The 8,045-nt window shown below is 39.5% G+C and overlaps 1 non-coding gene across 1 annotated transcript; it reads right to left on the reverse strand.

Moving 5' to 3' along the window:
- Nucleotides 1-483: 483 nt before the first annotated feature.
- On the reverse strand, nt 484-590 carry LOC121204020 (small nucleolar RNA R71). The gene has a single exon (XR_005898948.1). It is a non-coding gene; the product is annotated as a small nucleolar RNA R71 (small nucleolar RNA).
- Nucleotides 591-8,045: the final 7,455 nt, after the last annotated feature.

Here is an 8,045-nt window from a genome sequence, read left to right on the forward strand (position 1 = left end):
GGTACATAGAGGAAGGGAAAGAGGACGATATTCAAACCAAAACCGAGGAGATGGCTGATAATTAAAATAATTTGTTACCTCCTGTGGCTGTTGCAAACTCAATAAATCAGGATCATGCTCCTCGTACTATGTATGATTATGCTAAACCTACTTTAACTGGATCTGAATCGAGTATAGTTAGACATTGCTGCAAATAATTTTGAACTGAAACCAAACACGATTCAAATGATATAACAGTTTGTTCAGTTTGATGGTTTGTAGGATGAGGATCCAAATACTCATTTAGCAAATTTTCTAAAACTCTATGACACTTTTAAGATCAATGGCATTTCTGACGATGCTATTTGCCTTTGGTTGTTCCCATTCTCATTAAGGAACAAAGCTAAACAGTGGTTAAACTCATTACTACGATGGTCAATCACTACTTGGGAACAAATGACCGAAAAATTTTTACTAAAATATTTTCTGCCAGCTAAAATGGCTAAATTAAGGAATGATATTTCTTCTTTTGTGCAGATGGATTTAGAAACACTTTATGATGCATGGAAGAGATACAAGGGCTTATTGAGAAGGTGCCTTCATTATGGTTTACCCCTTTGGCTACAAGTTCAAACTTTTTACAACGGTGTAACACCTCAACAAGGTAACTTATCGACGTAGCCGCCGGTGGAACCTTAAACAATAAAACACCTGAAGAGGCTTACAAATTTATTGAGGAAATGCCACTGAATAACTATCAGTGGCAAGTCATGAGAACAAAGCCGATAAAAGCAGCTGGTGTTTTCAACCTCGATGCGGTTACTATGCTATATAACCAGGTAGAACTTTTAAATAAGAAGATTGATGGTTTGTATGGTTCTATTCAGGTACATCCAGTGATGAGGTGTGATTCGAATGGAGGAGGAGTACATAACACAAAATATCAATACTTCAACCCTACCACTGAGGAGGAACAAGTCCACTATATGAGTAATAATAATTTTAGACCTCAAAATAACCCGTATAGTAACACTTATAATGTAGGTTGGAGGAACCATCCCAATTTCTCTTGGGGAGGTCAGGGAAATCAAAGACCACAAAATTCCCCAGGTTTTTAACAACCACCTTATCAGTAGGAAAAGAAACTGAACCTTAAGGAGATGCTAACGAAATTTATCTCGGTGTCAAAAACTCGTTTCCAGAACACCAAGACAGCTCTTAAAAATCAGCAAGCGTTAATTCAAGGGCTCGAAACTCAAATAGGACAACTTGCTAAGTTGATTTTCGAATGATCACAAGGTAGTTTACCGAGTAATACTAAAACTAACCCAAGGGAGCAACTTAATGCGATTACTGTTCGAGATGAAAAAGGGCTAGTTGAACCTGAACCAGAACCGAGGTAAGAAATTGTGGTAAGTAAAGGTAAGGATGAGGTGGACCACAGTGAGCAAAAACCGGTAAGTAGAGAATATAAACCTCATGTGCCGTACCACGGCACAACAAGGATAGATAACATGGATGAACAATTTGGTAAATTCTTTAAATTATTAAAGAAATTACATATTAACTTACCGTTTATTGAAGCCCTTTCGCAGATGCCAAATGTAGTTAAATTTCTAAAGGAGCTTTGAGCAAATAAGCGGAAGTTGGATGATGCGTCACATGAGGAGTTGAACACAGTTTGCTCAGCCATTCTACAGAATAGGCTACCCAACAAGTTGAAGGATCCAGGGATTTTTACATTTCCTTATTTAATTGGTAGTTTAAATGTTAACAATGCTTTGGCTGATTTAGGGGTGAGCATTAATGTTATGCCCTATAAAATGTTTAAACAACTAGGTCTTGGGAAACCAAACAAACTATGATGAGCATTCAATTGGCAGATAAAACAATCAGATTTCCTAGGTGTATTATTGAAGACGTCCTTGTTAAAATTGACAAATTTATATTCCCAATTGATTTTGTTGCTCTAGACATGGAAGAGGATAGTGACGTGCCTTTAATTTTAGGACGACCCTTTTTAGCAACTACTAGGACTATCATTGATGTTGGTACAGGTGAATTGATAGTTCCTGTAGGGGATGACACAATTACTCTCCAAACTCGTGATTCTGCTAAAATATCTAGCAATCGAGATGATTCGGGTAACTTAAATAATGTTACAACTCAAACTTCTTTACAGGAGTCCCTTAGGAAGAATGTGATGGAGCCTTATTCTAATCCATGCCACAAAAATAGAGCGACTCATGAAGAACGAAGGCTTCAGATTGATGAACTAGATGAATGGCGAACACATGTCAAGGAGAAACCAAAAGCACACAATGAATCCAAGCGACACCATGATGAGTATAGGGATGAAACAACACAATTTAAGGTCGGGGACAAAGTTTTGTTAGATAAAAAGGACCCTCAATTTGATACTTTAGAGCACGATACAGACGAATCGACTCCCTTCACGGTAATGAACATCTTCCCACATGGTACAGTCGAGGTAACACATACTAAATTCAGAACTTTTAAGGTAAATAATACTCAACTCAGGCCTTATTTTGGTAAAACTGATAGAAGAAGTGAGGAGCTTCAACTCCTCAATCCACCGTAATCATGCGAATGAGAGGTAAGTCGAGCTTAGACTCTAAATAAGCACTTCTCGGGAGGTAACCCGAACACTAACATCACTAACTAGTTTATTTTAGCTATTTTTAGTGTTTTTGTGCAGGTACAGTGACCCACATGGCCTGGACACACGGGCGTGTCCTTGGCTGTGTGGAAACAAGGTTAAAAATTTCCCAAGTATCGATCCACACGACCATGTGAAGCACACGGCCTGGACACACGGGCGTGTCCTAGGCCGTGTGAAAACTGGAGCTAATTTTTCAAATCTTAAATAAGTCAGGGAGCCACATGAGCAAAGCACACGGTTGTGTGTTCAGACACACGAGTGTGTGGTATACCACATGGGCGTGAGAGAAGCGAAGGACTTGGCACACGGCCGTGCGACGTGATCGTATGCACCACACGGTCAAACTACACTGGTGTGTCCTCAGGCTGTGTGACGAGTGGGCAACAAAATTTCGCGATAAACACGGGTTGGGCGCAAGCCACAAGGGCGTGTGACACGGCCGTGTGGCCCAACACGGGTCTCACATGGCCATGCTCCTTTTTAAACCCCCTAAGTCCTAATTTCTTTTTTCTTCTTCTTTTCAAAAATCTCTCAACCTTACTCGCCTCAGCCCCCCTTCTCCGGCCACCTTCAGCCGTCGACCACACCAGTAGCACCCTCCCCCTCATTTTCCTTCTTCCTTCCCCTTCTTTTCATCTTCTTCCCCTACCCCAACCCCAACCCCTACTCCCTCCCCGCCCTCTCCCCTCTTCACGCCGCACAGCCTAGTCCCCACGCCCGTGTCCATCTCCGCACAACAGCCCTTCGCTGTCCAACTAACCCATGCCCGCATGGCCTAGTTCCCAAGCCTGTGTCCCCTCGCAGGCCGACCCCTTCTCTTCCCTTTCTTTTTCCTTTTCTCCTCTTTTCTTCTATTTTTTTCTCTACCTTTAACCGTTGAACCACCGCTACCAATTTCTCCGGTAACCAGTAACGGTTTCCCCTTTTACCGCTCTCAATAATTATTATTATTCGATTTTATTTCTATTTCTGTTATCATTTTCTTTATTTTAGTTTTTTTATTATGTGTTTCAGTTATTTTAAGTTTTCTCTTAATTTTTGTAACACCCCGAATTTGGGCATAGAAGTATTGGGCCTTGAGTGCGGGTCTGTAAGGAGGTTGTATATAGGTATTTAATTGTGCAATGAAATGACACAATTAAATGTCTGCTTTGGTGGTTAATGGCCCTGAGAAGTGTTAGAGAAATCTTGGGTTCAAACTTGGGCTTTAGCAAAAATTTTGGTATTAAGTGAAAAAAAAACCTGGATGCTTGGATGAGGGTTTTTAAATTATTGTGTTAAATAAATGACACAAGGAAGCTTGTAGTCTAGTGGTTGTGGCATCATTAAGGTTGTATGGGAGCCTGGGTTCAAGCCTTGGCTATTACAATTTATTTTGGTCTTTTTTAAGGGAACCTGGACTTTGGCCTTTAGACCTTATAATTAATTGGGGATAAAATATGACACAAAAAGCCTTGTGGCTTAGTGGCAAGTAGCGTGTGAAGCATCTGAGGGGAGGCATGGGTTCGAATCCCATGGCAAGCAAGGAGCATTTATTTTGCTAATAGGGGGCGGCAAGAGTTGGTGTTGAATTTAAACTCTGATGTTGGAAGGATCCCACATCGAGAAGCTAACATAAGAATGGTTGTGAAGCTGGCTTTAAATAGAGGGAAGCATGAGGAGAGTAAATGTACCTTTCTTGGCTGATCCCTTTCGCTGTATGGCGTGCTCGTTTGGGTTGGGCATCGGCTAAGAGTGCTCGGAGCGTGGATTAACTCCAGTCTCCTATCAGGTGTGCATTTTCTCGCCACTCTAGCTGTAGGATGGCTACTTCGGGCCGCGATGAGTCGAAAGGGGCTATGTGGGCCCAATGGGCTTACAGGCCCACTCTAGCTGTAGTAAATATTGGACTAGGCTAGGTGAATCTCATATTTGTGGCTAGATTTGGGCTAAAAGGGCCACACGAGTGTGTGGGCCCATTTGGGCTGAGAATGGGCTTTAGGGCCATTCATATTGTTATCCCTGTTTAGAATACTTTAGTTTACCAAATTATTAAAATACCCTCGACTTGTAAAATTACCAAAGTACCCCCGATTTATAAAATTACTAAAATACTCCTGTAAGATAGAATTATCGTTTTACCCTCGATTTATAGAATTATCGTTTTACTCTCGATTTACAGAATTACCATTTTACCCTCGATTTACAGAATTATCGTTTTACTCTCGATTTATAGAATTACCATTTTACCCTTAATTTACAAAATTACCGTTTTACCCTCAGTTTACAAAATTACCGTTTTACCCTCAGTTTACAAAATTATCATTTTACCCTTGATTGTGAAATTACTTAAATACCCCTGTAGGATAGAATTACCAAAATACCCCTAGTTTGTAAAATTACTAAAATACCCTTAGTTTGTAAAATTACCGAAATACCACTGGTTTGTGAAATTACATAAATACCCTCAATTTGTAAAATTACCAAAATACCCCTGATTTACAAAATTACAGAAATACCATTGACTTTCTAAAAATTATAGAAATACCATTGTTTTACAAAATTACTGAAATACCCTTGGTTTGTAGATTTACCAAAACACCCTTGTAGGATGAAATTACTAAAATACCCCTAATAGGTAAAAAGACCATAAAACCCCATATAGGGTAAAGTGACCGTAATACCCTTGTATGGTAAAATGACAAATATGCCCTTATGTTTCGTATGACTGATATGCTTAGGATTTACATATAGTGATATTGGATTAGTTAAGTTTGAGTGATAGGTGGTGGTTATCATAGGTGATTGATTATGGAAACGTTTCAACTTCAACCCATAACAGGTGTGTACTAACCCTCGTAGTAGCTTAGATTAATATCTGCTGAGAAGCCGAAATGCTAAAATACCGGCATTTCAGGAACTTGTAATATTGCGTGTGGGTATAGATGCGATAAATACGATAAGATCGGTGTTTGGATCGATAAAACATGTAAGAACTTAATTTTGTGCACGATGGTAAGTTGGGCCTCAATGGGCAATAATTGGGCCAAATGGGCTTTTGGGCCCATTTGGGTAAAATTGATAGAAAATGGAATTTGGAAAAGTTGCATGTTAACACGGTTAGTATTGTTGTAAAACTTGGGTTAGTGGGCTAAATCAGCATTCGTAAGGCCCATTAGGGGTTTTGGGCCCAAAAGCCCGAATTTGATAAGTGGGTTAAAGATCATTGTTTAAACACTCAGAAATATTGACAATTGTAATGAACATGGAAAACCCTGATTTTTGGTAAAATTACAAAAATACCCTTATAATATGAAAAATGACTGTTTTGCCCTTGTAGGTAAGTGACTGACTTGGACTGTGTGGTTGACGGATTTGATTGTGAATATATGTTGGTGATATGAATGACTTGACTGTGATTGTTTGATTCAAATATGGGCATGACATTCTGCATACATGACATGTTGCATGGGTTAGGTTTTATAAATGGAGGAAGTGCTAAAAGGGCTATGCCCCAGTTTACCGAAAAGGGCTTTGCCCCAGTTTATCAAAAAGGGCTTTGCCCCAGTTATTAAAAGAGGCTAGGCCTCCAGTTATATGATAAAGCAGCTATGTTGCCAGTGGAGAGTTTGGTTGGGTGGGTTGAGTTATTCCCCACATGGTGTGTTGGTTGGTACGGGTGGAGAGTAGCGGATGGTGGGTCGAGTAGTCTCCCCAAATGGGTTTGCATACATTCATTGACATTACATGTGATATTGAAATGGGCTTGCATAAATTCATTGACTTTACATGTGATATTGAAATGGGCCTAAGGGCCATACCGTTTACAGTAAAGGCTTCGGCCCACTGATATGATTTATTGGGATTACACACTGAGTTTTTGTAAACTCACCCTGATTCTAACTATGCAGGTAATCCCTAAGCTTAGATGGTTTGGAGCTGCAAGGGACTCAGAGATGGCCACACTACTGTTTCTGTTTCTTTTAATTGCAATAATTAGCCAATTTATTTCTTTATAAGTTTTATCTTATTAATATTATTATTTGGTTTTGGGTTGTAATAAGGCCATTTTAATTTTTTTCTGGGATTATTTTATCTTATACCCTATATTTTTCTGATAACAATATGAGTTAGACCTAGGGCGCATTTCCAAAATGATAATTGTTTTCAAAATAACGCAATGATACAATTAATCGGTTTATCAAAAATATCTACTTAAATGAATTCCAAATCATTTTTCTCAAAACCTAACCTCGCACCAAAGTGTGGCAATAGTTGTGGGCATGTCTAGGATTGGATCCAATCGAAGAGCTTGGTACTTAAGCAGCCTTCATGGCTCACCTCCTCTGTTTTTGGATACCTACCTGGTGCGCAGCTTCCATTCACTTGGTTAAGCCTTATCAAATGACGGTTTTTTTTAAACACTAAAACAAAGCGTGGATTTTTTTTAACTTCAATGTGGCACGTCGGATTCGGCCATAACGTCTGGGCTGGGTTTGGGGTGTTACAATTTTAATTTTGTTTGCTACAGATTAGTTTAGGTTAACTATATTTACTTTGCTACTGCTAGACAAAAGATCCATATTTAGTTCATCATTTTGGTCATATCTATCCTTTGCTAATGCAAATAGTATATTGACTTATATTACCCATTTATAAACGTATTACTTATTATGCATTTTAAGACTGAATTCTACATCTTACAATTAAATTCTTTGTCATTTGTTATTTCCTTTTCGAATTTTGCATGTTTTACTATTTGAATATGCTATCTTAGGAATAGATTAATATTAAGAATTATTTACAATTTTTATTTATTTAATTCATTCTTTTATTTTTGTAGGCCTATAATGACAAACACACGAGGCAAGAAAATTACTGTTCCCGCTTTAAAAAAGCAAAAGGGTCCTGGCACAACTTCCTCAGGCACCTCAACCGGAGCTCGCCACCCTCTACTTCGGTTCTCGTCAGGCCCACAGAACGACCTATTTCAGCTTCTTCGAGTACGACCGCTAAGAGTGGGCCAATGTATTGATTGGGCTGCTCTGGAGCAAGTCCAACTTGCTCACCTTGTTTGCTTCCATCTTGATATTGCGCCATGGGATCAGTTCTTTGCAATCATCGAACCCACCTATTCAGAGCTGACATTGGAGTTCTGCACTACCTTCCATTTACAGCACGTGATGAACACACATGACTGGGCTGGTACTATCGTTTTTAGACTTGGTGGACTTGTTAGACATATGAGTGTACCCGAGTTTGGAGCTACTATGGGCCTCTAAACGGAAGAGTTCATGGCTTCAGAGAATTATCTACAGCTTTACTGACACATACACTATTCGCCATCTTGCTGTTGGACCGACCTTATGGCGAGCACGGTTCCCTATCGCTCAAAGGCGACCTC

The sequence above is a fragment of the Gossypium hirsutum genome, chromosome A07 (assembly GCF_007990345.1).
Source record: "Gossypium hirsutum isolate 1008001.06 chromosome A07, Gossypium_hirsutum_v2.1, whole genome shotgun sequence".
Classification (NCBI taxonomy): Eukaryota; Viridiplantae; Streptophyta; class Magnoliopsida; order Malvales; family Malvaceae; genus Gossypium; species Gossypium hirsutum.